Below are 19,860 nucleotides of genomic sequence, written 5' to 3'. Positions count from 1 at the left end.
TAAAGGAACAAGGTCAACAAATTACAGCTTCTCCCAGAAGTTCTCCACCAGAAACTGCTCAGAATAAGTCAAAACAGGATCATTTCAGCTGCTCCACTGGCTAGGTGCGTTGCATTGCACCTAAATACATTGGCTAGGTGCGTTGCAACGCACCTAAATGCACTATGAGGGTGCGTTGGGCGAGAAATGACAAATGGCAGTGTCATTCCGCGAGGTGGAGAGACAATGGAAGCTTCCAGAATCTTCTCCTATGACACTTGCCTCACTGAATTCGACCAAGGATGAGTAAGAGGCCTTCAGTCTCCAAGTGGAAGCAAGAACTGACAGAGAGAAGACACTAATCAAATCACAAGCTGACTCATCCTCCTTACACATATCTATATATGGATCCCTCATCCCAGAGATCCAGAGGCTGGAATTTTGCACATTGTAAGGAATTGTTGTTGGTTTTGAGACAAACATCACAGTATTGGGTGATTTATGCTTTTTTGGAGGTGAAGAGGGGCTTCTTTGCTGGGAGGTTGATGCTGGGTCAGGAACCATCGGTTGTAACTCCTCCTGGATCTTCTTGTTTATCAATAAAAACTATTTGAGTTTTTCCTCCATGCTTTTGTATCATTGATGCTTGTTACATTTGTATGGTTAACTTAAATCTGATCCTAAGTTATTTATGAATATAGATCCATGTCTTTGTATAGTGTTCTTCTTCTGTGATCTTACAGGTACTTGGTGAAGCTGGGCAAGTAAGGGAGCAGGTAGCTGGAAGCTGTCAAAGAAGAGAGGGATTGGATCAAAGGATTAGCGCAAGACACAGGTTGGTTCTTTCTATTCCTCTCTATCTATAGTTCATAAAGGAAATACAAAAGCAGTTTTTCTCTGTTTGTTTCTAAGGAAACTGTCACACCTTAGTGGGATAGAGCAGTTCTAAATAGACACTTTTCCCGGTAACAATCAGGAGCTGTCTCCTGGAGATCACGCAAACAATCAGTTCCAGCAGATTCCACAACAGAAGCAAAATATGTGGCAGCAGCTGAAGCAACAAAAGAAATTGTGTGGCTCAGGAAAATTCTTGAAGATTTTCAGGTAAAACAAGTAGAATCAACTCCACTCATGATTGACAATACCTCTGCAATAAAGTTGGCCAAGAACCCAAAGTTCCATGATCGAACGAAGCACATCAATACTAAGTATCATCTGATTCGACATCATGTTGAGGCCAAAACAATCCATCTCCATCATTGTTCCATAAATGAGCAAATTGCAGACATCTTCACCAAAGCGCTTGGAAGAGAAAAGCTTGAACGATTCAGAACGATGCTTGGACTCACCAACATCCCTTTAGATTAAGGGGGGGAATGTTGACACCTAATCCTTGTGATTGGGTAAATATATGTAAATAAATAAATGAGAAATGTGAACAGTCATCGGGAAATGAACTGAACAGTCTCTCCCTCATGTATATAACAGACCTACCTGATGGAATAGATAATACGAATCAGTTTTTGCTTAATGGAGTTACTGTCTGGCCTGACACTTTCCTGTCCCCAATCCTTAGATAGAACAAAGTATATGGCACTAAATATCAAGGCACAACATATGTGATTGTGGAAGGCAGATTGTACTGGAAGGATCCTGCTGGAATTTTATTGCTATGTTTAACAGAGGATGAATTTATAGAAACAATCAAATATTATCATGAGGGGTTATGTGGAGGACATTACAGTTGGAAAGTAACTGCACATAAGATCCTTCAGGCAGGATTTTATTGGCCTACTTTATTTGGTGATACATATAAGTTTGTTAGAAGTTGTCAGAAGTGTCATCCTTTTACAGAGAAAAAGAGATTAGCCCCTTTACCTTTGATTCTAGTTTTCATAGAGGAGCCATTTAGACAATGGGGATTGGACTTTGTTGGAGAAATCAATCCACCTTCAAGTAGACAACACAAGTGGGTTCTCACAGCAACTGATTATTTCACCAAATGGGTAGAGGCTATACCTACTAAGAAAGAAAATGATCAGATAGTAATGAAGTTCTTGGAGGAGAATATTTTCAGCAGGTTTGGATGCCCCATAAAAATTATAACAGACAATGCTCAAGTCTTCAATTCAAGTAAGTTTATTGCTTTTTGTCACAATTATAATGTTACTTTGTCCCATTCAACGACTTACCATCCACAGGGAAATGGATTAGTTGAATCTACTAACAAAACTTTGATGAAGATCCTTAAGAAAACCATTGCAGAAAATCAAAGAGATTGGGATTCTAAGTTAAAGTTTTCTCTGTGGGCTGCTAGAGTAACTACAAGAAGATCTACAGGGAAATCACCTTTTGAATTAGTATATGGAACTTAGGCTCTGTTTCCAAGTCAACTTGTGAAGCTGGTGATTGCAATGATTTAGGAGGCAAAAGAAGAACCAAATGCTTTGATAAGAAGAATGAATAAAGTGATGGAGCTAAACGAGAACAGGGACAAGGTAAGAGACAACTTGATTATGTATCAATCCAAGATGAAAAATATTTTTGATAGAAAATCCAAGGAAATTGATTTTAAAGTTGCAGATTTAGTATTGAGATGGGATACCAGAAGAGAAGATAAGGGTAAACATGGGAAGTTTGATCCTCTCTGGTATGGCCCTTTTAGAATTTCTAAAGTACGATCCTATAATGCCTTCATTCTTGAGAATCTTGATGGTGAAACTCTACAGCTACCTATCAATGGGAAATACTTAAAGCATTACTTCTAGTTCTAAAGAATAAGCATCATTTCATTGTAAATACCGGAGTGAAATCAGTGTACAAATGCCATAGAATTTAAATTTATGCGAAGCAATATATGACTCCATGCCCGAAGTGAAGGCACTAATCTGCGAGTCTTAATGCTGCAAAAGAACTATCCCCAGGTGGAGCCAGATGTTGTAACATGCATTTTTGTTGCTTGTAGTATTCATTTTTCATTCAAGTACTTGAAAATATTTCAAAAAATAGATAAAATCAAGAGGAAGAAGTGATAATGGTATATCGGAAATCGCTGAAGGAACAAGAATAAAAGAATCAGCCCCGATATAGCCAAGGATCAAACCAAATCATAATATAAATGGTTATATATATATATATATATATATATATATATATATATATATATATATATATATATATATATATATATATATATATATGTATGTATGTATATATGTATGTATGTATGTATGTATATATATGTTAGCGATGCGATTAAATTGCAATCACAAATCACAGTGGGCAGTTATAACATAGCACCTCAGCCTTGGCCGATTGTGATTCGTGATAGTCAGACCTGAAACACATATATATTATGTTTTAAAACCCCGGAACCACAAAATACTAAAGGAATGGCGCAAAGTCAAAGTGAGTGGACAGATGAAGAATGAACACACAGGAGCTATTGAATCTTGGAGATCAATGGATAAGGTCGAAGGAAATGAACGATCCAGATTAAATCATGTAGATTGGAATCAAGGAATGAACGGCGGAGATTAACCAGAAGTGTTGGTGGAAGAGAAATCTGAAGGTGCATCGCCGCCGTCGATGGTCGAAGATCTACGGTCATCGGGCGTGAACAAGTCCGAGCGTTAACCAAGACGAAGGGCGAATTTAAAGCTATAAGTAGGATTTCAGGCGGATGCAAAGTGGTAAATGGTATTTAGAGGAAAGCGCCCGATTCCACTCAATGGTTGATACATAGCACTAGAGGAGAGAGAAAAACCGCTCATTTCGGACAGGTAACTCTCGTGGAAGTAGCCCACCCGAAATTGATATTAGTCATTAGATCCTGGGGTTGAAATCTACGGTGGAGAATGGCGGGACCCAAAAATATATGCATTATGTTTTAAATTCTCGGCACATCCGTTATATAGCATATCATTAAGTTTTTATTGATATAAATTTTGAAAGGGCCAATTGCGATTTGCGATGTGAAGTCAATGTAGCATTGAATGGGCAGATCCGATGGATTTATGAGGCAAGATTAATTCTTTTTGAGTTCCATATTAATCAAAGGTTTGCGTTGATTTCGTTGTGTAAAGAGGAAAATCAGTGTTAGAGCTGAATCTGAAGAGAAAGACAATTAGGTATGTTTTCTTTGTATTTTGGCCAATCAAAACACCCGATACATATGTAAGCCCAGGTTTACACAAGTCAAACACATTTCATTACGACTAAAATGGATTAAACATCATTAAGGCATATACAGAGGAACTCGACAGCTGATTAACAGAGCAAGCTAGCAGTTATCGTCCTCTTCTAAATTCAATTATTTTCCTGTTATTTCATGTTCTTTGAGGTGTCTTTTACCCTCTATAAAATTCTATAATATTTTTTAATCCAGATAGTTAGGGAAACAGTTTAGTACTTTGACAGTTTCATAGATCAGCAACTATTTCACAAATGTATAAAAGGAGGAAGATTTACAAAGAAGGGGTTCGAATTTTGGAGAACCTGGAGACTAAGCCACTGTATTCCTAATATAGTTGTTGATTAATGAAAGAATCAAAAGTTTCCATGAATTGTTGGGTATAATTTTGTAATGTCTATATCATGTGTCATCTTATGTTTTCTTCTTTCAAGTATAGTAATGAAGTTGTAGGTCTTTATTTGCTTATATAGATAAAGTTAAAATCCCTTAAAAGAGCGCTCCTATACTTGAAGTTTTCACCTTCCTTTATAAGTTATAGATAATAGTTTCTGTGTAAGGCAGCATATTATCTTTAACTTCTCCAAGGGTCACAGATAATAGTTTTTGTGTCAAGCAACATATTGTCTATGATTCAGTTCTTATTTTCATAATTCTTCTAAGTGACGGATAGTAGGTTCTGTGTTAAGCATCATATTATCTTTAACATCTCCTTCAATCTTTCTTCATTCATCATTTATATCTAGCAACAAATGGAATTCTGAGATTTTCCAGTCACATATGTATTAAGGGATAAAGACCAAGTTTTCCAAGTCCTTCATTTAAGAATACAACAAACAATGAAGTGACAAATAAGTGAAAACAAACAATAATCATTAATGTCTTAAGCACAATTTCTCCACAGCCAGGAAATTTGTTTCTTAATGTACAACATCTCCATGGTATCCCTACCATCCACCTCCACCATAACCAAAACCCCAACCACATCCATCTCAAAGATCCACTCCCACTAACTACCCTTACAACCATTTCTAAACCCAAACAATCTATTAACTCAACCCACTTACAATGTTGAGGTATAATACTTCCAAACAACTCCTCTTGCTCTAAATGGTATTCACCATAGATTAGGAAGAGTATTGAAAAAAATATATTTTCCTGATGTCATTGAAGAAGAATATCTAGAAGAAGAAGATCCAGAAGAATCATGTATCACATTTTACAGAGAGAAACTATTGGAGCCTAAGATTGAAGAGTTTCTGATATGATTATGATAAGATCATTTATGTGTTCAAGGGACTAATCGAAAATTAGTAGAAGATTTGAATGGCATAGAAAAATAATACAGGAAGAATGATCCAGATGAGCAAGTGAACCAAGGGAATTAAAGCTATATTGAGGTTTCGTTCTAGAAAATCAACAACATGGAGCATCACTCTCTCCTTCAACAATGCTTGATATCATCAAATTCAAAGCATTTAGTCTCTAATATTCAAGTATATGTCAAAGAATATGTTTCAAGCCTACACATGAGCTTATATATCATCTTGACGTGCACATGAATACTTTGGAAGTATTCCTACACTTGAAAGAGATTTTTTTCTTTTCAAGTAGAGTAGGATATAAAAAAAATGGAAAAAGAGAAAAACGAAGAGGAAAATAATAAAATCTCGGGTGAAAACCTCTTTTGAAGTGGTTGAGATTGGTTCATTGATTGAAAACCTCCATGAGACAGTCAACGGGTTTCAAAAAAGAGAAAAGAAATAATATCCTAGGTGAAGACCTCTTCTGAGGTGCCTAGACAGACCTACTAGTTGAAAATCTCATTGAGACAACTAGTAGGCCTAAAGAAAAAAATGAAAAAAATAGGAAAAAATAGAAAAAAAGTATGAAATAATTTTATTTCTTTTTCTAGTTGCATATATGTGTTTTCATGTAGGTACACCTCCACTTTCATAAGAAAAATAAGCGGGTCAGTGCAACAAAAAGAGAAAAATAAGAATTGAGAAATGAGGCAAGCAAAAATTAAAAAACAATCAACCTTGGGCTTCCTACCTTCTATGAAAAATGCTCAAAAAGGACCAAGGACATGCCAATATAGAAACCTCATCCATTTAAAACATCCACCCATCATTCCTAAGACTTTTCCATTAATTTTCCTCATTGTCCTAACGTGCTACAAGTAGGTTATGTTTTGCTATAGGACTATCAAAAGACACAGAGCAAAAATTTCTTTTACCATATATCAAAAACCATGCATCGATTTAGCCAAGTTATTTCATGGGAATATGCATATGGATTATGGTAACATGTTCAATAAAGTTCAGCAAATTCCAGTGAACACTTTTTGAGAAATTGGCCTTCATCACCAACAACCATTTTTATTTTTTCTCAGGATTTGTGCATTCATTGGCCAAGATTTTTTATGGGGAGGTGCATAAGGATGATGGAAACATGCTAAAAAAAAATTAGTTCAATCCAATATACCATTTGATATACATGGATAAAATAATTCAACTACAAGAGTTTTCCATAATTGCTACACGAGTGACCGAAATTTCTATAGGATTGTGATCGACATAGAGAGGGGTCATATCCTATCTTTTCCTTGGGGGGATTAAAAAATAAGTCTAGAACACCTCCATAATCCACTATCCACACTATTTAGTCACTTCTCCATCCAAAAAATAATCTTTGTCCATGAAAGATCCGCATTTTCACCCCTTTTTTCATTACTTTCACCACAACCAAGGTTTTTTATCCTTGTCCATAGATTGATCATGAAGTATTAGTGCTTTTAGAAACATTATCTAAAGGATATTATTGTCATAGAATGGTTTTTGTGACTACTGCAGGAAGAAATAAATTCCTGTAGTAATCTGCAATTACCTTACAAGACCACAATTCAGAGCACGAGAATGAAGAACCAATCATCATGAAGACATTGGAGAGTCATTTCCTCAATTTTCAGTAGCTACAACACCTCTACAAAGCTACTACAAGATCATTGTTCATCTCCAACAACAGGATTTGATCCATGGTGGAACATATATTTTGATCACATGAATCATGGAACTTCAATCATCAATGAGAAGATTCCATTCAATGAAAAACAATATATGAAAGTGACATTTTTTACCTCAAAGACAATTCCAACAACTTGTTCAATGTTCCAATAGCCTCATGCAATCATCAACAAGTCGATCATCAACTACAAAACTCACATCATGAGCATCTCAGTAGTATCATTTTATTCAGGGATGTGAAGCAAAAAAAAACAACAACAAAAAACTAGAACATCTCCATATTCAAGGCTATTAGCAATAGGACCTCTTGTAGATTATCACATGCAGCTTCAGGATCATCAGTAGTAGCTTTAGGACCACCAAAGGTAGCTTCAACAGTCATATCATCAACCTCAATATCACCTGCAAAAACACATCAAGGGTAAGGTTTTAGTATGAAATCCTCTAAACTTTGCATACACACTTATATTAGCTTGAAAAACATTGCAAGTGTATGAAGGAAAAGGTTTTTTATAGCCAAAGTTAGTAGTAGATCAACCTCGGCCTTATCTAGCAATTAGCTTCATTTTTCTACCAAGACACCCATATGTGTGGGAGAGGAACAAGACAAAAATGAAGAGGACTTGAGAAAGTGGGTTGTAATCATTTAGTCATGATGGAGGACAAGGAGTGTGAAGGGGTAAGTGAGGGCCAACTCAATTAATAAAACACTGTAATTTTATTTTACATGCAATGAGAAAATAGAGAAAAAAAAGGTGGACCCACAACCTCTTGGCATGCAAATATTAGCTGCTACAGGAAGGGACAAATTTTCTATAGGAAGAATAAAACTTCTACAAGAAGAACATAGTTTCTACATGAAGGAAAAAATTTCTACAAGAAGCTATCACAGTGTTACAAGAAGAGAAATTTTGTGTAGAACAACTGCTAAAGCCTTGGGGAGTAAGGAAATATTCAAAGGAAATGAGAAGGGTGAAAACAAAGATGTTATAGGTGAAAAAATAAATTCTACAGGATGAAGAAAAAATTCTATAGGAAGGGACAACAACAACTCAAGAGGACGGAGAACGTCCACAAGGACTTCAAGATCCCACTCCACAACATGGTATGGGATACTATTACAAATGTATTACAAAGAGAGGCAGAACTCACCAGTGGATGCAAATTGAAAAATCCAAGGAAGTAGAAGATGTGGGCTTCATGGCAGAAAAAAGTGCAAGAAATGAACAAGGAATTGAATTATTTAATGCTAAGGGAGTCTATCATGAAAGAGAAACTACAGTTAGAAAACAATCAGCTAAGGGAGCAACTACAGGAAAAGGAGGTACAACTTTCCACCATGGAAAGTTTGTCCATGGAAGCCATCCAATGCAAGCAGTCATCCAAATCATATTCCATTGAGATAAAGAAGAAAATTGCATAAAAAGACATCTAAGTCATAAAATAATAACAACAATGCAAAATGTTGGATAGGTTGCTCAGAGGATGAGCAACAGTTTCAGTAGGACGATATGATGGGCCTCCAAATTAAACACAAATTAAGGCCCATTTAACCTTTCCTAGGTACATAAAGGCTATATTAAATCTCTTCTTATACACTTAGCAATTTTTTTATAGCTTTAATATGTTCTTAGGAAGGTTTAGAGATAATTGCATATTATATGCCTAATATTATTTATTTTGTAGAATTTTGGGAAGATCATGAAGACTTGGAGGATTAGATAATCTAGTGATTTTCTCCCTACTATAGGAGGATCAAGCTTAGATAATAAATGAAAAAAATATCATGAAATTATTGATGAATTATGGAGCTCCACTGATTAAGAAAATTTAGGAATGTGTTCCCTGTCATTTAATGCAAATTCCTAGTGTTGGGAACTAGATCCACTTTTTGAGGGATTTTGGAGGGTTAAATTGCCTCCTTTCAAGGATAATGCTTCCTCATCACTTTTTGTAAGTACCAATTCGAATTTTCCTCTAGAGGCGTGTATTTCTTAGTCTTCTTGTGGTTTAAACTTATTATTTAGCATCTCCACTTTCATTTTAGCAGGGATGTACTTCGATTGATTTAAATAATGAAGTTTGGTGCCATTTTTAGCTTCTAGAGCTTGGTTTCCTTCATAGGACTCTGATTTTCCTTAGGATTGGCCATCCTAGGAGCCCCATATCCTTCTTATACAATTTATTTGTTTCCTTTGAATGTTTTTTTCACTTGCATCTCTTCTTTCTGCATTTACTATTCATGCTTCTTTTGTTGTAGGTCATATTGGTTAAATGGTTGAAGTGAGTTGTTTTGTAGGTTATTTGCAAATTCACAAGCATGATGCATCCTTATAATAACTTTTCATCCTTATAACAGCTTTGAAAAGTCATATTCATCATTGAGCTACTTGGATTGGTTTATTATTTCACAAATCTAGAATTTTTGGAAGTCTCTTGTAGCAAAATAATAGTAATTTTCTGCTATTTTTTATAACATGTTAATGAGATTCATTTGAGTTGATTCCACTTGTATTAGGTCATAAAAAATATCAATTTAATAAAAAAAATTACCCCATAGAATTTTCAATTGATTGCGTTAGGGATTTGGTTTTCACTTATTCTTGAATTTCCATTTTTTAGAGTAGTAAGTTTCTGCTATTTTTTAAAACGTGTTAACAAGGGTATTTTGGAGTGATTCCACTTGGAATGGGGTCTTAGGAAATTATAATTAATAAAAAAAAATTGTCCCATCTCATTTTCATTTGATTTTCTTGGGTATTTGTAAATTTATCTCGCTCTTGTAGAAATCTTGTCACTCCTGTAGCAATCCTTTAGCACTCATGTAGCACTTTTGTAGCATGTGTCAACTTGACTAGATCTGCCCCAGAATATTGGTAACACCACTTAGGACTTTCCTTTTTACAAAGTATATTAGGCCTACTTCTTTGAATTCATTCTCTTAGGATTTCAATTACAAATTGTTGTTCTTGCATAGGATTAGTTTCTTTTCAAGGCTATTTTTCACATTCTGCAATTAGACTAATGATTCTCATTGTTACAAGTAGAACAAGGTTTACATTATGAAAATAGACAATTACTTTTCATTCCTGCAAATAGCATAAACTTTACTTCTTGCAATTAGGATTGGTGTTTACATTTGTGCAAGTATGATTTCCATTTCTTGCAAATAGAGTAATGTTTTCATTTTTGCAATTAGTTTAGGCTTTGATTTAATGACATTCACTCCATTACATCAGATAAAATTATAGAAGGACACATTGTATGCTACACATATAGTTTCGATACCTCTTAAGTTTGTATGAACCCTGGGTTGATCATTTAAGTTGGTAGCCTTGGGAGTTACAACATTGTTGTTGCAATACTAGGGCTCATCAGTTGTTCCATGTGTACTTCTTCTTTTATATCTCCATTTAGAAATGATGACTTCATAGCCATTTGATAGAATTTGAAGCGTTTTGAACAAACAAATTCTAAGAAAATCCTCTAGTCTATCAACAGGAGAAAACTTCTCTTCAAAGTCAATTCCTTCAATTTGAGTGTATCCTTGCACATTAATATTGCCTTACTTCTAATGATTTTTCCATCTTCATTCATTTTTTCTTATCCACCCACTTGGTTCCTATGACATTGTTATCCTTTGGATGTGGTACTAGCTCCCATGTTCATTTTTTCAATTTGATTCATTTCTTCTTCCATTGCCTTTGTCCAATGAGGATCCTTAATTGTTTGAGTGAAACTTTTTGGTTCTATTATGGAGAGTGTTATCACTGAAAATTCTGTTGCTTAAATTTTATTTTATTTTTAGCCTAGCCTAAAGACAGGGTATTTTCATAGCGCATGAATTCTTTTTTAGCAGTTTCGCAGCGCTACCTGTTTAGGTGATTTCGTAGCTGCTACGAAATTGGGGATTTATTCGAGTTTTCAGTGGAGGCTCAAATCCTATCATGCCTATTGTACACGGGCTACAACGGCTGTGGATGAGGTTGATCTGCTTAAAGGTCTAATGTCAGATCTTTCAGATAAGATTGAAGATATCAAGGTTTACATTGTTGTGGGATCGTGTACGTGTCAGTGATGAGCTTTGAAATGTTAAAGATTTAATAAACATTACCAGCTGTTCGTGCATTAGTTCCTCCACCGACAGAGAACATAAACACCTGGTTGACATTTGTTTTTCTTTGCCGGAAAAGGGATCAACAGCAACTATCTGAGCAAACAACAATGGAAGAGGATCTCTCATCTTCATTCATTGGTATTGTTGGAGATGGATCAGTTGATCTCCGTGGACGCTCTGTTAGGAGAGCTCATACTGGCCGATGGAAAGCATCACTTTTCATAATTGGAGTGGAGACAGCAGAAAGGCTAGCCTATGCAGGCATTCTTTCCAACATGGTTACTTACCTTACAGATGTTCTGAATGAAAGCACTGCTATTGCTGCAAAGAATGTGAACGCCTGGTCAGGCGTGGCGTCCATGCTTCCTTTCGTTGGAGTTTTTGTAGCAGATACATATTCTGGTCGATATCGGACCATTGCTGCGTGTTTTGTCATCTATTTGCTAGGTTTAATTTTGGTCACTTTATCGGCCTCTGTGAGGAGTTTGCATCGCTATGGGATTTTCTTCTTCTCAATTTACTTGGTTGCTTTGGGGCAAGGAGGCCACAAACCCTGTCTACAAGCATTTGGTGCAGATCAATTTGAAGACGGTGATCCGGTAGAGAAAAAGTATAAAAGTTCATTCTTCAACTATTGGTATTGGGGTATTTGCTTTGGTACTCTTCTAGGAGTCACTGCACTCTTGTATATTCAGGACAATGTTGGATGGGGTCTGGGATTTGGCATTCCTGCCGTGACAATGGTGATAGCACTGTTCACCTTCTCGTGTGGGACAAGATTTTACCGACATAAACTGCCCATCGGTAGTCCTCTCACTCGAATTGTTCATGTCTTTGTTGCAACGTTTCATAGGTGGAATGTTTCTACTCCTTTCCAAGAAGAAATGAAAGTAGTTGCCCCTGCAGAAAGAGAAGGTTTGAAGTTTGGGTCGAGAAGACGGTATTTGCCTACTGATCAGTTTAAGTTTCTTGACAAAGTCACAGTTGAAGATGAATTAGACTACGAATGCAAAACAACCCATAATTGACGACTATGCACAGTCCAAGACGTTGAAGAGGTGAAAGTTATTCTTGGGCTGTCACCGATCTGGGTGTTATGTTTGACATTTGGGATTGTCTTTTCACAATCTGCAACCTTTTTCACAAAACAGGGCGCCACAATGGATAGAAAGATTGGAAAACATTTTGAGATCCCTCCTGCAAGTTTACAGAGTATTATTGACCTATCTATTATTCCACTGTTGCCTGTATATGACCGCATCTTTGTTCCGATTGCAAGAAACTTGACAGGGAATGAACGAGGAGTATTTATGATAATGTTTATGTTCACACCATGTTCAAGGATAAAGAGAAGGACACTTCGGCGTTTCAATCTGGGAATGTCAATTTCTCTGTCATAGGCGGTTGCTCAAGAAAGGAAAGGATAATATGATGGAGTGAGAGATTCGGTGAAATTTGTGATGCTTTCGAAACCTACTTTTCAGTAGCTGAGCGAATAGGTTTATACCTGGCACGCATATGTCAACAACAGACAATTGATCACTTGGTTCTGATTGCCACAAGGCCACCGTTATTGGTGACACCTGGGATCCATTAAAATATACATCGGGGCCACATTCGTTTGAACCATGCCCAGAAAAGTGCACCAGCAAGTTTTGATGCAACTACTGCAATCTGGAAAATGTTGGTGGTGAATTTGAATGCATTGCCTCCTTAGAGGGCCGTGAAAATGAAGTCAAAAGTGTTTCTTGGAGCGCGTCTGGTATGCTACTTGCCACATGTGGTCGTGATAAGTCTGTCTGGATTTGGGATGTTCAACCAGGGAATGAGTTCGAGTATGTTTCAGTACTGCAAGGCCATACAGAGGATGTCAAGATGGTCCAGTGACGCCCTAATCGTGACATTTTGGTCTCTGCTAGTTATGATAATTCTATCAAGGTTTGGGCAGAGGATGGAAATGGTGATGACTGGGCATGCACGCAAACATTGGGAAATTCTGTCAGTGGCTATACATCAACAGTGTGGGTGGTATCTTTTAATTCTTCCGGAGACAGAATGGTTTCCTGCAGCGATGACTTAACGTTGATGGTTTGGGTTACAAGCATCATATGAGTGGAAAGGGAAATGGTTTGATTATATACAAGTTTTATGCTGTGGTTGTGCGTGTCGACAACATTGGAGGATGACTTTTTTATTGTTTTGTACAACATGCTTAAGGATAAACCAGAAGTTTCGGCCCAGACAATTTGAGTATCATCCATCTGATGCTAGTTTGAAGGTCTTCGGGACTTTGGATGGGGAAGTGGTTGTGATCAACCATGAAAGTGGTAAAATTGTCAGACATGTTCAGTCAGTTGGAGCAAATCATAGTATTCTTGGTCTCTGTTGGTTCAACAAGGACCCTTCCAAACTTATTGCTGGCTCTGACAATGGCACATTACAACTGTATGATGTGAACCGAATGCGCTCAACTGTTTTTCCTTCCAGATATGGTGCAGGCAGCAGCTGTAGAAACCATGCCACTTACACATATGAAGAGTTCAAGAAATTAACCTCTGTCCATATTAATGAAACAGATAATTATTTCCTTGCTAGTGGATATTCAAAACATGTTGCTCTGTATGATGTGTGCAATAGAAAATGGTTACAAGTTTTCGAAGATCTCCACCATGAACATATAAATGTGGTCAAGCAAAACTTAGCTGTGGATGGAAGGCTACATATGAAATTTGACATTACTCCTACAGGAAATGTTCAGAACTATACTCGGTCATATTATATGAATGGGATGGCATGGTTCGCCTCTGTTTTAATTGTAAGAATAAGATTTTAGGGGTGATCTTTAGGCAAAAGGCTAACTTATCACTACTGAAAAAGAACTTCAAGACATTTCAAGCATTGCAAGAAGCATGTCAGAAGACAAATGAGAGTGTAGATATTCCAGAGTAGTTATTAGCGGTGGTGTTAGCTTGCATGGGTAGAGGAAAAGAGGATGTTTCTCCAATTGCTCGTTGGCTTGCTATGGCGGTATTGGAGCAGTGTGTAATCAAGCTGGAGCTCTATATGATCCACTTTAGAATGTGTTAATTAGGTAGAAGAGAAGATATGTAATATTATCTGCTCAGATTCAAAATCTCATGTAGAAGAGGATCAAAATGAATTTGCTGTTCAGGTTGATGTTACAGAATATGCTAAGGATACCAAGAGATTGGATTTCACCTCTAAAAAACTTGAAGAATTAAAGCACTGTGTCATGCTCATGACTGTGTCTCCCAAGAAGCATTATTGTTTGAAGCTGGTCACAGGAATTTTAAATAGGACTGAAGAGAAGACAGGGGATATTTCGGATGCAATTTTGAAGTCCGATAATAATCAAAAGTCAGTAGATGGTCAGAGTCATGTACTATTGCCTGCTAAGAGCACTGAGGAGCCAAGTCTTAGTTCTCAGCAAGTTGTCAACTCAGAGCACTTTGGCATGCCTGTACCAATGCCACTTGGTAAACATGGTGGGTCAAAATATGCCTCAGAACACTATAATCTGGCAAAAGAGAACCCTGGTTTTCTTATGAATGTTAATATTATGCCAGATATGCATGATAATTGAAATCAACCAAACAATGGGTTAGGTGTATTATGCATACAGATTTGAAGTCTCATGTGCACATTAATCAGAATAAACTGGGCAATGAGGATGTATGACAATTTGAAGCCTGGCAGCTGAACAGGATTACTTACAAATGGTTATTCATTTGTTGGAATGATGAATAGTCAGAAAATGGAGGACTAGTTATCTATGGTGGAACAGTAACCTTCTGAGATAATGCAAGATGCGGTGATTCTATCCATGATTGGTAAAGCCAGATCTTTAAAGGCACCAAAACAAAGATGTCAAGCTCATTGTTATGACTTGCATTAATGAGAATCACACTGAAAATGTATCTTATTCAACGCAGACAATTGTGAGTTTGGTTTGAATGAAAGGAAGACTGTGTTTTCTTTAAATCACACAGCAGTTTCGTAGCGCGCTACGAAACTGCTGTAGGTGATGATTTTAAGCGAAGAGCGGCTATTGTGATACTGTGAGCGGGAGTTGAGGAAGAGAAACACCTGTCTATCAATACCACTTACAGCACATCAGAAACATGGCAGCATTCCATACTTGGGGTTATTAAAAGAGCTGAGACATGTTGCTGAACTTTCGAAGGATGGTAGGAGACAGGGACCTTAAAAATAGGTGTTTTGATCTTGATGATAAATGATCCATCAGCGCTAACAGGTATCCAAAGTCAGCGTTCCTTGCATCTTTAGCTCAGCCATCTCAGCCTAACTGAAGGAGGACAGCTGTCAAGGATCCAAGAAGAATCAAGCATACGAGGAGAATGGAATTAGTGTTTTAGTTTGATTAGGATTTTGTGTAATTACAGCTCAGCATGTTTGTAATTAATGAATTAGTTAAATAGCATGTAGGAGTAGTTAATAGGGCCTTCGAGCCCATTCTAGAGAGGGAGGAATAGATTCCTATAAAGGGATCAGATTAGGATGTAATAGAGGTTGGAGATTTTATACAAAAACAGAGTTTATTTGGGCCAATGTAAAGATTTATTACAGTAATAGTAAAACAGTGGTTGTTTCTTCTCAAGATTCTCAATGGATTATATTGTTCAAATGTGATGGTGGCTTATTCTCTTAATGTTCTTTTACAGCCTTGTTATAGCATAATCACTCAGAATTCATTTTTAATGCTCTGACTTCCTGTATGTTTGGCAAGCTGTGGTTTATGTGAAGTATGTTTGAACATCTAATGCATAGAGCCTTGACTTCCATGAAATGACTGTTCTTTTGTTTACTAAATGTGTGAGACTCCATAGCCCAATGAAGACCAATTTGATATGTGTCCAACCAGCTTTGTTTTCATGAATGTGTGAAGAGTTAGCCATCTGTTGTTGTGAATGATTTTTATCAAAAGTTTGTGAGAGAGCCCTCTCTGACTAAGGAGGCTAATCCTTAGTCTAAAGTCTGGTTGAAAGAGTTACATGAAATCTTGCTTGGCTGCAGCCCTTAGTACTGATTTTGTGATAACATTTTGGTGCGTCTGCCGGGAGCCTGAAGCTTACTCTCTCCCGAAATTTGAAGATTGGATTTCTGAAGGTAGCAGGAGTTCAAAATGATTTTCGAGGCTGCAAAACTACCTTGGCGACTCCATTGTTGAAGAATTCAAGGTTTATACATTCATCGTGATTCCACTGGAGTTATGAAAGACCCAGAAGCTGCCATTCTTAGTTCAAGGTATGCATGTATAGATTTCTCAGGAATTCATGGTTTCCCAAATCATTTTCCCAAAGATGCATATTTTCTAAGGAATGGTCCCAAATTCAACGGAGAAGATTTGAGTTTAACCTTGAAGCATATATCAGATTTTTTTGAATTTTTAGAGCTTCTGAGAGTTAAACATGAGGATGTTTGTATAAGTTTATTCTATGATTCACTTCAAGGGAAGTGCAAACAGTGGGTTGAATGCTTTCCTGCCAAATCCATTAAGTCATTTCAAGACTTTTGGCTCATGTTTTTGGAGGAATGGATAGATAGGTCAGAGTTGGTGGCAGACTCTCCCTCAGTTGAAGGTTTCAAACAATGGAATGATGATCATAGTAAAGAAGAAACAAATGAATCTTTTTCTTTGTCATTATCCTCATATCTAAAATCTTTTGACTGCAAGGCAGAGGATAGGATGAGATTTTTGGATGAATTTGCTGAGGACCTTGAAAACGAAATTGAAGATTTAGAAGGACAAATTCAGGCATACAGTTTTCATGATCATGATCATTATTCTCAGAAGTTTTCTATGGCAGAACGCAAGGAGACTATGCTGGTTCCTTTCTCTTTCACGATTGAGGAACTGAACACTGTGGTTGAAGATCAGTTTGCACAGCTGGAAAGTTACAAGGAAAAACAAGTTGATCATGTATTCTGGGATCCTGTAGCTGATTACATGGAAGAGTTTTACTCTCCAGTATTTCAGTTTTTCAAAGAAGATCAGAGGCAAATTCAGTGGCAGCGGTCATCAGACTATCATATTAGCTCTGAACTCCGATGCGGTCAAAGGAATCAAATATCAGATAAAGCAGAGGATTGGCTACATTGGAAATTTCATATTGATTGAGCAGAAGGAAATTGAATTGTTAGAGTAGGTAGGTATAGGTAAATACAAATAAGCTCAAGGTTAACTGAGCATTTTTCAGTAGATGTAGCTTTCTTTCTCCTACAGTCATGCTTGTTAAGCAAATTTCTGTTTGTCATAAATGGGTAAGGCACTGGACCTGCGAGTTCTTAGTGTACCACAAGGGCACACTATCCCAAGTGGAGACACTGTTATCACTGAAAATTCTGTTGCTTAAATTTTTATTTTTATTTTAGCCTAGCCTAAAGACAGGGTATTTTCGTAGCGCATGAATTCTTTTTTAGCAGTTTCGCAGCGCTACCTGTTTAGGTGATTTCGTAGCTGCTACGAAATTGGGGATTTATTCGAGTTTTCAGTGGAGGCTCAAATCCTATCATGCCTATTGTACACGGGCTACAACGGCTGTGGATGAGGTTGATCTGCTTAAAGGTCTAATGTCAGATCTTTCAGATAAGATTGAAGATATCAAGGTTTACATTGTTGTGGGATTGTGTACGTGTCAGTGATGAGCTTTGAAATGTTACAGATTTAATAAACATTACCAGTTGTTCGTGCATTAGTTCCTCCACCGACAGAGAACATAAACACCTAGTTGACATTTGTTTTTCTTTGCCGGAAAAGGGATCAACAGCAACTATCTGAGCAAACAACAATGGAAGAGGATCTCTCATCTTCATTCACTGGTATTGTTGGATATGGATCAGTTGATCTCCGTGGACGCTCTGTTAGGAGAGCTCATACTGGCCGATGGAAAGCATCACTTTTCATAATTGGAGTGGAGACAGCAGAAAGGCTAGCCTATGCAGGCATTCTTTCCAACATGGTTACTTACCTTACAGATGTTCTGAATGAAAGCACTGCTATTGCTGCAAAAAATGTGAACGCCTGGTCAGGCGTGGCGTCCATGCTTCCTTTCGTTGGAGTTTTTGTAGCAGATACATATTCTGGTCGATATCGGACCATTGCTGCGTGTTTTGTCATCTATTTGCTGGGTTTAATTTTGGTCACTTTATCGGCCTCTGTGAGGAGTTTGCATCGCTCTGGGATTTTCTTCTTCTCAATTTACTTGGTTGCTTTGGGGCAAGGAGGCCACAAACCCTGTCTACAAGCATTTGGTGCAGATCAATTTGAAGACGGTGATCCGGTAGAGAAAAAGTATAAAAGTTCATTCTTCAACTATTGGTATTGGGGTATTTGCTTTGGTACTCTTCTAGGAGTCACTGTACTCTTTTATATTCAGGACAATGTTGGATGGGGTCTAGGATTTGGCATTCCTACCGTGACAATGGTGATAGCACTGTTCACCTTCTCGTGTGGGACAAGATTTTACCGACATAAACTGCCCATCGGTAGTCCTCTCACTCGAATTGTTCATGTCTTTGTTGCAACGTTTCATAGGTGGAATGTTTCTACTCCTTTCCAAGAAGAAATGAAAGTAGCTGCCCCTGCAGAAAGAGAAGGTTTGAAGTTTGGGTCGAGAAGACGGTATTTTCCTACTGATCAGTTTAAGTTTCTTGACAAAGTCACAGTTGAAGATGAATTAGACTACGAATGCAAAACAACCCATAATTGACGACTATGCACAGTCCAAGACGTTGAAGAGGTGAAAGTTATTCTTGGGGTGTCACCGATCTGGGTGTTATGTTTGACATTTGGGATTTTCTTTTCACAATCTGCAACCTTTTTCACAAAACAGGGCGCCACAATGGATAGAAAGATTGGAAAACATTTTGAGATCCCTCCTGCAAGTTTACAGAGTATTATTGACCTATCTATTATTCCACTATTGCCTGTATATGACCGCATCTTTGTTCCGATTGCAAGATACTTGACAGGGAATGAACGAGGAGTATTTATGATAATGTTTATGTTCACACCATGTTCAAGGATAAAGAGAAGGACACTTCGGCGTTTCAATCTGGGAATGTCGATTTCTCTGTCATAGGTGGTTGCTCAAGAAAGGAAAGGATAATATGATGGAGTGAGAGATTCGGTGAAATTTGTGATGCTTTCGAAACCTACTTTTCAGTAGCTGAGCGAATAGGTTTATACCTGGCACGCATATGTCAACAACAGACAATTGATCACTTGGTTCTGATTGCCACAAGGCTGCCATTATTGGTGACACCTGGGATCCATTAAAATATACATCGGGGCCACATTCGTTTGAACCGTGCCCAGAAAACTGCACCAACAAGTTTTGATGCAACTACTGCAATCTAGAAAATGTTGGTGGTGAATTTGAATGCATTGCCTCCTTAGAGGGCCGTGAAAATGAAGTCAAAAGTGTTTCTTGGAGCGCGTCTGGTATGCTACTTGCCACATGTGGTCGTGATAAGTCTGTCTGGATTTGGGATGTTTAACCAGG

At 37.4% G+C, this 19,860-nt stretch overlaps 2 pseudogenes; both read left to right on the top strand.

Annotated features, from left to right (window-relative positions):
• The first annotated feature begins 11,397 nt into the window (after positions 1-11,397).
• On the top strand, positions 11,398-12,714 carry LOC149260926 (protein NRT1/ PTR FAMILY 5.10 pseudogene; annotated as a pseudogene).
• A 5,406-nt stretch (positions 12,715-18,120) lies between these two features.
• Positions 18,121-19,437, top strand: LOC149260925 (protein NRT1/ PTR FAMILY 5.10 pseudogene; annotated as a pseudogene).
• Positions 19,438-19,860: the final 423 nt, after the last annotated feature.

This window comes from Pinus tabuliformis, chromosome 6 (genome assembly GCF_031772625.1).
Source record: "Pinus tabuliformis cultivar Carrire ecotype Pingquan chromosome 6, CPIR1, whole genome shotgun sequence".
Lineage (NCBI taxonomy): Eukaryota > Viridiplantae > Streptophyta > Pinopsida > Pinales > Pinaceae > Pinus > Pinus tabuliformis.
This window is presented reverse-complemented; position numbering and strand designations above follow the sequence as displayed.